Source organism: Lucilia cuprina, chromosome 5, assembly GCF_022045245.1.
Source record: "Lucilia cuprina isolate Lc7/37 chromosome 5, ASM2204524v1, whole genome shotgun sequence".
NCBI classification, from domain to species: domain Eukaryota; kingdom Metazoa; phylum Arthropoda; class Insecta; order Diptera; family Calliphoridae; genus Lucilia; species Lucilia cuprina.
Genome location: NC_060953.1, coordinates 55,959,450 through 55,972,544, shown reverse-complemented (window position 1 = coordinate 55,972,544; position 13,095 = coordinate 55,959,450). Strand labels below are relative to the sequence as shown.

Below are 13,095 nucleotides of genomic sequence, written 5' to 3'. Positions count from 1 at the left end.
AGACTAGACTATAGTCCAGACTGTAAACTAGACTATAGTCTAGACTATAGTCTAGACTATAGACTAGACTGTAGTCCAGACTATAGACTAGTCTATAGCCCTGACTATAGACTAGTCTATAGTCCTGACTATAGACTAAACTATGGTTCAGATTATAGACTAGACTATAGTTCAGACTATAGACTAGACTATAACTAGACTATAGTCCCCACTATAAACTAGACTAGACAAGACAATAACTATTAGTTCAGACTTTAGACTAGACTATAGTCCAGACTAGAAACTAGATTATAGCATAGATTATAGCGCAGAATATAGATGAGACTACAGCATAGACTATAGACTAGACTATAGACAAGACTATAGTCCAGACTATAGACAAGACAGTAGTCTAGACTTGACTGTACATATACTAAATATTAGACTATAGTTTGGACTATTGAGTAGACTACAGTTTAAAATATAGATTATACTATAGTTTAAACTATTGTCCAGATTTTACACTGTGTTTCAGACCATGGACTTAATTAGATGTCGGACCATAGTCAACACTAAAAGACTATACTCCATATTATAGACTAAAGTGTAGTTCGGAATATATATGTAGAATTTTGACTATAGACTAGACTATGTTTGAACCATGGACTAGATCCCAGATTATCAACTAGATTATAGTCCAGACTGTAAACTAGAGTACACTAGACTATTGTATACTAGACTACATTCGAGGCTATTGACTATACTGTAGGCCACTATAGTCAAGACTCTAGGTCAATAAACTGGACTTATAGACTATGGTACTAGCTCTACACTATGCAATTGTCCAACGTATAGGCTAGATGATGATTTTGTTATTATTTTAATATATTTATCACTCCTTTTTCTCACAGTGCAAATCTTGACCAGCAAATATCTTTATGTCTTAAGTGCGGCATTTGTTTACCCCAAAACAATCCCCTTGTTGAAAAAAAGGCCCCACTCCTATTCATCTCATTCTCAGATTCTGGCAAATTTTAATTTGAAAATTTCTAAACACAAGGAAAAAACACAGACCTTAGAATTTACACTCCTCATGCTAAATGTGTTACAAAACTATGTTCTTTTTTTCTGCAATCTTTTACTCTTAAGTTTTGCATAATTATTGGCGACATAGTGCGATTTTTTGCAACATTCTAATGTTATGTTAATATTAATCATTCTAATACCTAATGAACATTATAAATATAATTATCACTAGTGAAAAAGTACAAATAAAAAAATGCAACAAATTATGTTTTATGTGACCACCAATACTTAGTTTTTCTTTATATTTAAGACTAATTCGCACGTGCCTTATATCAAAATGTGACACTAAAATATGTTGAGAAAATGTTTCTGGGTTTTTTGTTCATTATTTATAGCTTTTGTTTAATAAAAATAAAACACTCCTCTAATAAAGCAACCAACTTTCTTTATATGGTCTAATATGCACCTGTTAATTAAAAAAGAGCGGTCGGTATATTAAATACAGTTTTTTTTTCGTTGTTGTTGAGCTGTTGTTAAAGACATGAGGTTTTGGATTCTCATAACATAAATCGAAGGAAAAAATATTTTTTTTATTTATTTTTTTTTATTAATCTGTGCGAGTTGTATTAATTAAGCAATTGTTTCTTCATTTTTATTGCCACTTTTGATTTTCATCCCATACCAAATTTGTTAATATGCAGTGTTAATTCTTTTGAGATACATTAATGCGTTATTGCAAAATATGTAATTTGTTTGTTTTTTTTTCTTTAATAGTTTTATAAAACAACACTTTTTTGTCCAAAGAAGCCTTATTTATCAATAGACATGTCGTGTGTTGTACAGTTTCATTTTGGTTGATTTTTCTGTTGTAGTGTTTTTTTTACACACTGTATTTTATTTGCAATAAATTGACGTTAATAATTTACTCTTTGTGCTTCCAAATGACATGTTGTTAAGCTTTAAGTTTGGCATCGCTTGACAGTAAACAGTTGCTAAGATTCATGTTAAATTATCACTTTGACAATAAACCGTATTTGTACAAAGAATTTTGTTTTATCAGTTTATTAATTGTGTAATTTAGTTTGTTGCTTGTTTTTTTTTTTCAAATATCTCCTGTTCACTCTTTAATCACTTTTTGGTTTGGTGGTGTGTGAGTGAGCTTCATGTATAAAGTTTTGAAAACAAAAGTCTAAGGAAACAAACTTGATTTGTGGTGAATGCTCAATTAAGGCATCTTGTCTATTTTTTGTGTGTTCATTTCTAATGTCTGTTTAATGTGAATTTAATAGGTTTGTAGTGTGAAAAATAAATACGTATTTTAATGGGTGATTTGTAAAAATTGTGTTGGAGATCTAAAGGTTTACATGCTTTGAGCAAACATGTGCAAATATGACTCTAATTTTAAAAGATCAATAATTGTGAAAAAATTGTTGTGGTCCATAGGCAAGATTTTTGACTCGTCTATAATCAATACTAAGGACTTGTTTACAGTCAAGTCAATACAGCTAATACTATTAACTGATCTATAGTCGACTACTTAGTATATAGACAAGACATTGAAAAGGCCTATAGTCAAGCCAACAGACTGGTTTAGGAACAAGACAATAGAATAGTCTTTAGTCAAAATAATAGGCTAGTCTATTGTGAAGCTTTAGTGTTGATCTATATTCAAGATAATAGTCTGGGCTATAGCCAAGACTACTTTTATATAATCAAGACCATAGTCTCATCTATAGACAAGACTACAGACTGATCTATTTTGAAGCTATAATCTTGATCTACAGTCAAGACGATAGACTGATCTATAGTCAAGCCTATAGACTGATCTGTAGCCAGGACTACAGACTGATCTGTAGTCTAGACTACAGACTGATCTATAGTCAAGTCTATAGACTGATCTATAATCAAGACTGTAGACTGATCTATAGCCAAGACTGTAGACTGATTTATACTCAAAACTATAAACTGATCTATAGTCAAGACTACAGACTGATCTATAGTCAAAGCTAAAAAGTGATCTATAGTCAAGACTATAGAATGATCTATAGTCAAGACTATGGACTGATCTATAGTCAAGACTATAGACTGATCTATAGTCAAGACTACAGACTGATCTATAGCCAAGACTATAGACTGATCTATAGTCAAGACTATAGACAGATCTATAGTCAAGACTATAGTCTGATCTATAGTCAAGACTATAGACTGATCTATAGTCAAGACTATAGACTGATCTATAGTCAAGACTGTAGACTGATCTGTTGTCAAGACTGTAGACTGATCTGTAGTCAAGACTACAGACTGGTCTATAGTCAAGACTATAGACTAAACTATAGTCAAGACTATAGACTGATCTATAGTCAAGAATATAGACTGATCTATAGTCAAGGATATAGACTGATCTATAGTCAAGAATATAGACTGATCTATAGCCTGATCTAAAGTCAGGACCATAAAATGATCTTGGTCAACATTATAGAATGACCTCTAGTCAAGACTATAAACTGATCTGTATTCAAGACTATAAACTGCTTTATAGTCAAGACTATAAAGTGATCTATTACCTAGACTACAGACTAATTCTTTTTTTGAAATTTTGTTTTTTTTATAAATTTAAATTAAAATCTTCAATATTAAAAAAAATATTTAATACAATGTTATTGTAAAAAAAAAATCCTATTATTTCAATATATTATTTCGATATCAAATTCCCCTAAAGACTCCCACAAACTTCAATGTTACACGTTGAAGTTAAAAATGATAAGACAAGACACAACGAAGAAAAAAACTTATGCGTTTACTGGTTGTTTGGTGATCATGTTGAGCGCCTACAAAATCATGTTGCACGTCAAGGCAACATCAGAGGAAACAAGAACAATGCTGTTTCTTTTTTTTCGCTGTACATATGATCCATGAATACTTGAACAACAATACGAATATGTTGAATATAGTTAAGATTTTTACCAACAACAACATGTGTCGAATTTAATTTGGCAGTTTTATGCTTAAAGCTAATTTTACTTTATCGATATCAATATTGAAAAAAAAAAATTAAAAAAAAAAAAACAGAGCATTACATAAAGTTAAAAAAGCACAATAATACAAGAAGTCTCAAGGACTTTACAACAAAAAAAATATATATCGCGATATATGAGACGACCACCACCAACGCAATTTTATGCAACCACTGGTTGCAGACAACAAAAATAAACTACTTTGAATAGATTTTTCTTGCCCAAACTCAGTTCACATTGGTTGCTGAATTTTTGTTTTTTTATTCAATCGTTTGTGCTGTAAATATGTTTTGGTGACATTTAACACAAGTCTGTAACATGTTGCTTGTGCTGTGCGACAATTTTTAAAGGAGTCTTATTTATTTCTTTGGTTTTTGGTTTTCTTACTATTATTTTTTTTATTTTTCGCAAATTCAAATGCTGGTAAGTAAGTAGTAGTAGTGGTAGACATACTTGTAGGTTTAAAATTTTTTTCTTCTTTAACTTCGTCTACCATTTGGTAACTTCTTAAAAACATGATTTTGACAAATTGTTACATGATGTTTTAACTACACTCAACGAAATCATGTTTAAATAACTAGATAATAGCTATTTATGTTAAATCAGCAGTAGTTGTTGTTTTGTTTTAATGTAGTTAGTTGTTTATTTGAATTGTTAATTAATTATTGGTGATGTTTGAAATTGAGAATTTATTTAAGTGATGAGAATAAATAATAGTAGTAATAAATTTGATTCGTTCGCAAAGGAACTTAGTTACTCGCAGAACTGTCTGTTACAATTAGCTAAAAGGTCCAAACATTGTGTTCAAACACCTTAATCAGCAAAGAAGATAGGAGCATTTGTAAATCCTAACTGCTATTTACTCAGGATCGTACAACTGAATCTGCTAAACAATTATTAGGAAAATCATATAGACCGCTCTATAACAGCTTTTCTAGAGCTGTCTATAGTCTCGACTATAGAACCGTTTATAGTCTTAACTATAGAACCATCTTTAGTCTTCACCATAGAACCGTCTATTGTCTTGGCTAAAGAACCGTCTTTAGCCAAGACTAATGAACCGTCTAAAGTCAAGGCTATAGAACCGTCTATAGTCAAGGCTATAGAAGCGTCTATAATCTAGACTATAGACCTCTCTATAATCTTGACTATAGAACTTTCTATAGTCGTGACTATAGAACCTTCTGTAATATTGACTATGGACCTATCTATAGTTTTTACTATAACACCGTCTATAGTTTTGACTAAAGAACCGTCTATAGCCTTGAATATAGAACCGTCTATAGTCTTGACTATAGAACCGTCAATAATTTTGACTTTGGAACCGTCTATAGTTTTGACTATAGAACCGGCTATAGTCTTGACTATGGAACCGTCTATAGTATTAACTATAGAACTGTCTATAGTCTTGACTATAGTACCGCGTATAGTCTTTACTATAGAACCGTCTATAATTTTGACTATAGAACCGTCTATAGTCTTTACTATAGAACCGTCTATGGTCTTGACTATAGAAGCGTCTATGGTCTTGACTATAGAACCGTCTATAGTCTTGACTATAGAACCGTCTATAGTCTTGACTATAGAACCGTCTATAGTCTTGATTATAGAACCGTCTATAGTCTTGACTATTGAACCGTCTATAGTCTTGACTATAGAACCGTCTATAGTCGTGACTATAGAACCGTCTATAGTCGTGACTATAGAACCGTCTATAGTCTTGACTATAGAACCGACTATAGTATTAACTATAGAACTGTCTATAGTTTTGACTATAGTACCGTGTATAGTCTTTACTATAGAACCGTCTATAGTCTTTACTATAGAAGCGTCTATGGTCTTGACTATAGAACCGTCTATAGTCTTAGCTATAGAACCGTCTATAGTCTTGACTATAGAACCGTCTATAGTCTTGACTATAGAACCGTCTATAGTCGTGACTATAGAACCGTCTATAGTCGTGACTATAGAACCGTCTATAGTCATGACTATAGAACCATCTATAGTCTTGACTATAGAACCGTCTATAGTCTTGACTATAGAACCGTCTATAGTCTTGACTATAGAACCGTTTATAATCTTTACTATATAATCGTCTTTAGTCTTGACTATAGAACCGTCTATAGTCTTGACTATGGAACCGTATATAGTCTTGACTATAGAACCGCCTATTGTCTTTACTATAGAACCGGCTATAGTCTTGACTATAGAACCGGCTATAGTCTTGACTATAGAACCGGCTATAGTCTTGACTAAAGAACCTTCTATAGTCTTGACTATAGAACAGTCTATATTCTTGACTATTGAACCGTCTATAGTCTTGACTATTGAACCGTCTATATTCTTGACTATTGAACCGTCTATAGTCTTGACTATTGAACCGTCTATAGTCTTGACTATAGAACCGTCTATAGTCTTGACTATAGAACCGTCTATTGTCTTTACTATAGAACCGTCTATAGTCTTGACTTTAGAACCGGCTATAGTCTTGACTATAGAACCGTCTATAGCGTTGAATTAAGAACCGTTTATAGAGTTGACTATAGAACCGTCTATAGTCTTGATTATAGAACCGTCTGTAGTATTGACTACAGAACTGTCTACTTTTGATCTTGAGGTAACTAGAATACAATAAGTGCTGTAAAACATCACAATAACATGTCCTTTCTCTAACTAAAGATATTACAATGGAAAACTAGTTTTTTTTTCTTATTGATAATTTTTAAATTTGTACTTAGTGGTAGTAACGGAAATGAAAAATTATTTATTTCAAAAATAATATTCTTCCACACTTACACACATTCACGTTTTAAGCTCCTTTAAAAGGCAACGAGGTAAATTGCATGAAAAGTAGGGGTGCATACATTTTTTTCTCTTCTCAATAATTTTTTTGTTTTTTGGAATTTGTTCTTTATTAAATGCGTTTCAAACTGATTATTACGTATGGCGAGAGCTATTATCGTAAAATCTATATGAAAGCATCTTCTACTTCTGCAGTTTGCCAAGAAATCCTTTACAGATCTTTGGTTGGCTACTATCAACCGTGCGTTTTCAGGCCTGAAGGCCTCCTTTATTGTACATTTGTTTTGAATGGTTGGTGGTTGGCAAGCTGACTGGCTGGCTCACTGAGTGACTGCCTGGCCAGCTTTGTAGTTCTGTTAACATCCAAGAATCTGTCTGAAAGGCAGACTTATAGCCTGAGTAAAAATGCAATTAGCTGCTGTATCTGCAGAAGCTGTTTAAAAATGAAAATAAAAACTAAATGCAACAAAAAAAAAACTGCGATAAAAAACTATATTGGCGTATTCTAAACTTATATGATGTACTGAGGATTTTTTTTGTAGTTAAAAATATTCAATGAAAATTGATTAACCTTTAATGGCGTTGTTGAAACAATTGGCATTTTGTAGTAAAACAAATTGCTAAAGATTAAGATATTATTGCGATATCAGAATTGTTATTACTTAGATAATGCAACTTTTGTAAAATAAGTTATTTTATAATAATGTATAAGTAGGTTTTGTAAGATTACTTTCAAAGTTTTTTTCCAAATATTTATTTTTATTCTCATCTTTAGTTCTTAAAGGTTGTTGCAGTTTCCTTAAGGGTTAAATATGAAGGAGTAATGATAAATAACTGATGGTCTCTTCATCTTCTATTTACGCATGTCTTTTTTATGGTTCTTTAACATTAAAAATTCATTGAAGAATTTGTCTTGATCGTTTTTTACGCGAGCTACTCTTCAACATTAGAGTACTTAAATTAAGAATGCTGCTACAGTGTAACACATAAGTTATCGTACAAGCCTATAACGTCAGGTAAGGTTTATATGGAATATTGAAATTATTTCACAATTATAATAGTTTTCTAGACTTAAAGACTATGCTACAAACTATAGGCTCGACTGAAGAATAGTATTTAGACTAGACTACAGGCTAGACTTAACTATAGACTAGACCATAAACAAAACTAGACTGAAGAATATACTATAGACTAGACCTCAGACTAGACTAGACAACAAAGTAGACATCAGACTAGAACAAAGACTAGACTACAGACTAGATTATAGACAAGACTAGCTAAAATATAGACAAGATTATAGACTTTAGATTAGACTAGACTATAGGCTAGGCTATAGACTAGACTATAGACCTGACTAGACTATAGACTAGACTATAGACTAGACTATAGACTAGACTATATACTAGACTATAGACTAGACTATAGACTAGACTAGACTATAGACTAGACTATAGACTAGACTATAGACTAGACTATAGACTAGACTATAGACTAGACTATAGACTAGACTATAGACTAGACTATAGACTAGACTATAGACTAGACTATAGACTAGACTATAGGCAAAACTACAGACTAGAAATTCGTTAAGTGAAACTAGACTATTTTTCCTCGACACACTGTAAGCAATCACCTCACCTTTAAAATTTAAACCAAAAAAAATATATATTTCAAAACGTATGTATTTATATTTGTACTGTTGTAATTTTATTCGCCCCCTAAGGCAAAAATGATTTTTAACTTGATTTGCTGCTGATGTTGAAGCTGCCGACTGATTCTTCTACTGTCTTCTTGATTTCATTCTTAAAACTGCCTTATGGCCAAACAAGTCTGCCACATAAAATAACTACAAAAAAAAACACACAAAATACCAGCATTAATATAACTTCAACACAAAGGAAAACAGCAAATTCAAACAAAAACAAAAAAAATCTACTGCATCCTCCCACTTTTTGTGTTAGTGGTTGTGTATATATAGCATTTGCCTTCAGAAATACTGGAATATTTTATTGTCGTCTTTTCGGTATAAACGTTAAAACTAAAATAAGAGTTTTAAAGTGAGTTTTAAATTACTTTAACCATTCGGAACCATTTCTTGAAAAATCCTTGTATTATTTTCTTGTTGCAATTTATTTATTTTTTAGTTTTTAATTCAACCTTGCAATTCTCTTTTTTGGGTTGTTATAGTTTTATAGTATGCGGGAGATGATTTTTTTTTTGTCAAAAGTGCACTGGCTTCTTTGAACAAAACTTGAATTATATTTTTTCGAAAAAAAAAGAAAAAATATGAATGCTTCCACCTCCTCTTCCGGCTGGATTTTTAAGAAAAGTATGTGTTTTAAGTCTTTTACTTTATTTAGGGAGTTTCATTTCTTTTGTTTCTTGTTCAATTTGGGTTTATCGCAAAAATTATGGTTTATTATTCAAGCAATTTTATTGATAATGGCTTCTGATTGTTAATCTGTAGCATTGCAGTCGAAATATTTTATAATTTATTTTCAAACTGTTACATGTGGTACCTTCAATTAGTTCCCATTTTTCGTTGTTGCCCACTGGATTTGTAATTGAAAAATGATTTATATTAATTTGCTGTTTTTTTTCCTTTTGGTGAGGTTATGTGGGAAGGGAGAGTTTTTTGAATTAAATTTTCAAGTAGCTAGTGGTGTATAAGTAGTAAAATATGAAAAAGATGAAAAGAACGTGGCTATAGAAATAAAATTCTTGAGTTCAATTTTTACCAATGCAGGCCCTACAGTGGCCATGTGTATAACTTTGATTTATAGACTAGAACCTAGACTTTAGAATAGAAATGAATAGATTATCGACTAAATTATAGTCAAGAGTAGACCAAATTATAGACTAAACTATTGAAAAGGCTATAGACAAAAACATAGACTAGACTAAGACTATAGTAGACTATAGAGTAAACTGCACTATACTACTCTTGATTATAGACCATACTATACAAGAGACTATAGGCTATCCTACAGGCTAGACTACAGAATCGACTATAGGCCAAACTGCATATTTCAAAATACAGACAATACTATAGATTCAACTAAAAAGACTTAAAGACTATAGACTAGACTATAGACAAGACAATAGACTACACTAAAGACTAGAATATTGACAAGACTATAGACTACACTACAGACTATAGGCTAGACTAAACTATAGACTAGACTACATACTAGACAATAGAACGGAGTTTAGACTAGACTATAGACTAGAATAAAGACTTACCTATAGATCAGACAATAGACTAGACTATATACTATACTATAGACTAGACTATAGATTAGACTATAGACTAGACTATAGACTATACCATGGACTACACATTAGACTTTACTACAGACTAGACTATAGACAATAGACAAGAATATAGACTTGTATATAGATTAGACTTTAGACTAGACTACAGACTAAACTATAGATTAGACTAGATAACACTAGCCTAGATAACACTGTGCACTAGACTAGACTATATACCAAACTATGGGACACTAGAATATTGGCAAGACCATAGAGAATACTATATTGACTTTGCTATATACTTGACTATAGACCAAAATATAGACTAGACTAAATACTAGACATTAGACTGAACTATATACTGACTTTATACTAGACTATAGACTAGACTATATACTAGACTATAGACTAGACTATAGAATGGAGTTTAGACTAGATTATAGACTAGAATATAGACTAGACTATAGAATGAACTATAGACTAGACTATAGACTAGTCAATAGACTAGACTATAGACTTGACTATAGTTTAGACAATATATTAGAATATACTACAAATTAGACTAGACTATATACCAGACTATAGACTACACTACAGACTAGAATATTGACTAGACTATAGATTATACTATATACTATAGACTGGACTATAGACTAGACTACAGACTACACTAGAGACTTAACTATAGAATAGACTATAGACTAGACTATAAACTAGACTATAGACTAGACTAGAATATAGGCTATACTAGACTATAGGCTAGACTAGACCCTAGACTAATGTCTGCACTATAGACTATACTATAAACTAGACTCTAGACTAGACTAGACTATAGACTAGGCTATATACTGGACTATAGACTACACTATAAACTTGACTATAGACTACTAGACTGTAGACTGATAGAATTGTATATAGATTAGAATATATACTAGTCTATAGACTAGACTGGGAAAAATTATTTGAAAATTTGTTATTAAAAATTAATGTTTGTATAATTTCTTTAAATTATTTTATTTTAACTATAAAATAAAAAAAAAAATATGTAAGCAAAATTCATACATTATATGTCCAAGAATTTTAAAGAAAATTATAAAAAATGTAAATTTATAAAAACTTTTTTTAATTTCTTTAAATTATTTTATTTTAACTATAAAATTAAAAAAAAAATATGTAAGCAAAATTCATACATTATATGTCCAAGAATTTTAAAGAAAATTATACAAAATGTAAATTTATAAAAACTTTTTTTGTTTATATTTTCCGTAAATTATTTACATATTTAAAAAGGGTTTTAATTCAATTCACCCACTTCACCTTTTGGAATTTATGATAAAACAAAACTGACAAGTATAGTACTTTGTACGTAAAACAACAACAAAAAAGCTGTCTTGCGGTAATTCTGGGCCGCTCAAAGAAACAAAATATTTATTGTGTATATTGCGTGTCATTACTATGCGGGAGGTCAATATGATAATTTTAGCTATTTAAACAAAAACAGCAACAAATATCGTGACAACAAAACAATGAACAATACGTTTGAAAGTACTAAATAATATATTTAAACATAGTGCAATAGAAAAATGCATTTGCAAGGTAAAGCTTTTGAAATAAAAACATTACATATGCATTTACTTATATCACATACATATGTATATATACAAATAAATACTCACTCGTGGTCTATTATTAGGCGTAGTTAAAATACAACAACAGCAACAAACAAATTAACATAGAAATGACAGTTTTGCAAACACTCATGACAGAACATTTGCATTTTGTTCGAAAGGCTTCCGGTAAAAGTTTTTCATTTGCTTTTTGCTTAAAGGAAAGTATGAATATGTGTATGTATTTCTTTGTTGAGGATTGGGAGTATTAGCTATAATAGTATTACTTACTATATTTGCCAGAGTAGTTAGTTCTGGTTTTTATGCTTTGGTTAAGAAACAATCAATAGCTGTAATTTGTATTGGTAAATGTTAAAGTAGAATTTGTAGTTTAGAAAAAAAAGAAATAAACAAACTGAAATATCTTGTAGAAAATAAAATGCGTGCAAGTGCTGAAAAATTTTAAGTAAACTGTGACAGCAGTAGCAGATATTTGAAGGAGTTTATTGATTTTAATTTAGTAGAAAAACGGGTATCTATCAGTGTTTAAATAACTAGACTACATGTAGCTGTGATAATGAAAAAATCAATATTTTTTTAGTCATTGGTATTTAACAATTTTAACCACAATTTCGTTAACATAAACGCAACGGGGAAACATGCTAGAATTTCGATTAGTGGGCCTTCTAAAAGACATACATACGATACTCATTTCTTACTACTTTTTTGCAAGATATATTCCTGGAGGACTCTACTTTCTCTCTTAAAAGGATTTATGTACATTTATCAAAGGTTTATTATAAACATCTGATTTATAAAACTTGTATACATTTCAATGAATAAGTCTAAGGCTGCTAATTTTCTATGAGGATATTCTACAAATCCTTCGACTGATGATCATCAAAAGAACTGATGATCTTCTTCACAAGACCTTCTTAAAGGACTTTAGCGAGAGAAATTCAAATAGGCCTTCAACGCAAAACCATTAACCGGCTTTTTTTAGTTAGAATAATAACAGCAAGTTAAATTTAAACGATTTTGTTTCCCTTTTTCCCCCAGTTGATCCGCGCCTGTACCTAATTATTGACTGATACTGCAATATTTATATTGGGTTTGAGCTGATGTTTGTAATGTACAATAATATTGGTCCTATACCCATCTTGAAGTATACCAAATGACTTAGAATCGTTTTCTGAGTCGATTTAGTCCGTCCGTATATACCTTTTTATCAAACTACAGGTCACAATTTTTAATATAATTCAATGAAATTTGGCAAATGGTTAAGATCGGTCCATTATTTCACCTAACCCCCATACAAATGAACCCCCCGACAGGGCTTTTAAACTTTGTATTCAAACTATAGGTCGCAATTTTTGAGATAATTCAATGAAATTTGGCACATGATCGTCTGT

General features: G+C 30.9%; 1 long non-coding RNA gene across 1 annotated transcript in view; it reads left to right on the top strand.

The window, feature by feature from the left end:
• The window catches only part of LOC124420032, a 140,042-nt gene that overhangs the window by 68,007 nt on the left and 58,940 nt on the right, over positions 1-13,095 (top strand). Inside the window, exon 2 of the long non-coding RNA XR_006940988.1 lies at positions 7,597-7,837. This is a non-coding gene — a long non-coding RNA (uncharacterized LOC124420032). The remainder of the gene's footprint in view (positions 1-7,596; positions 7,838-13,095) is intronic.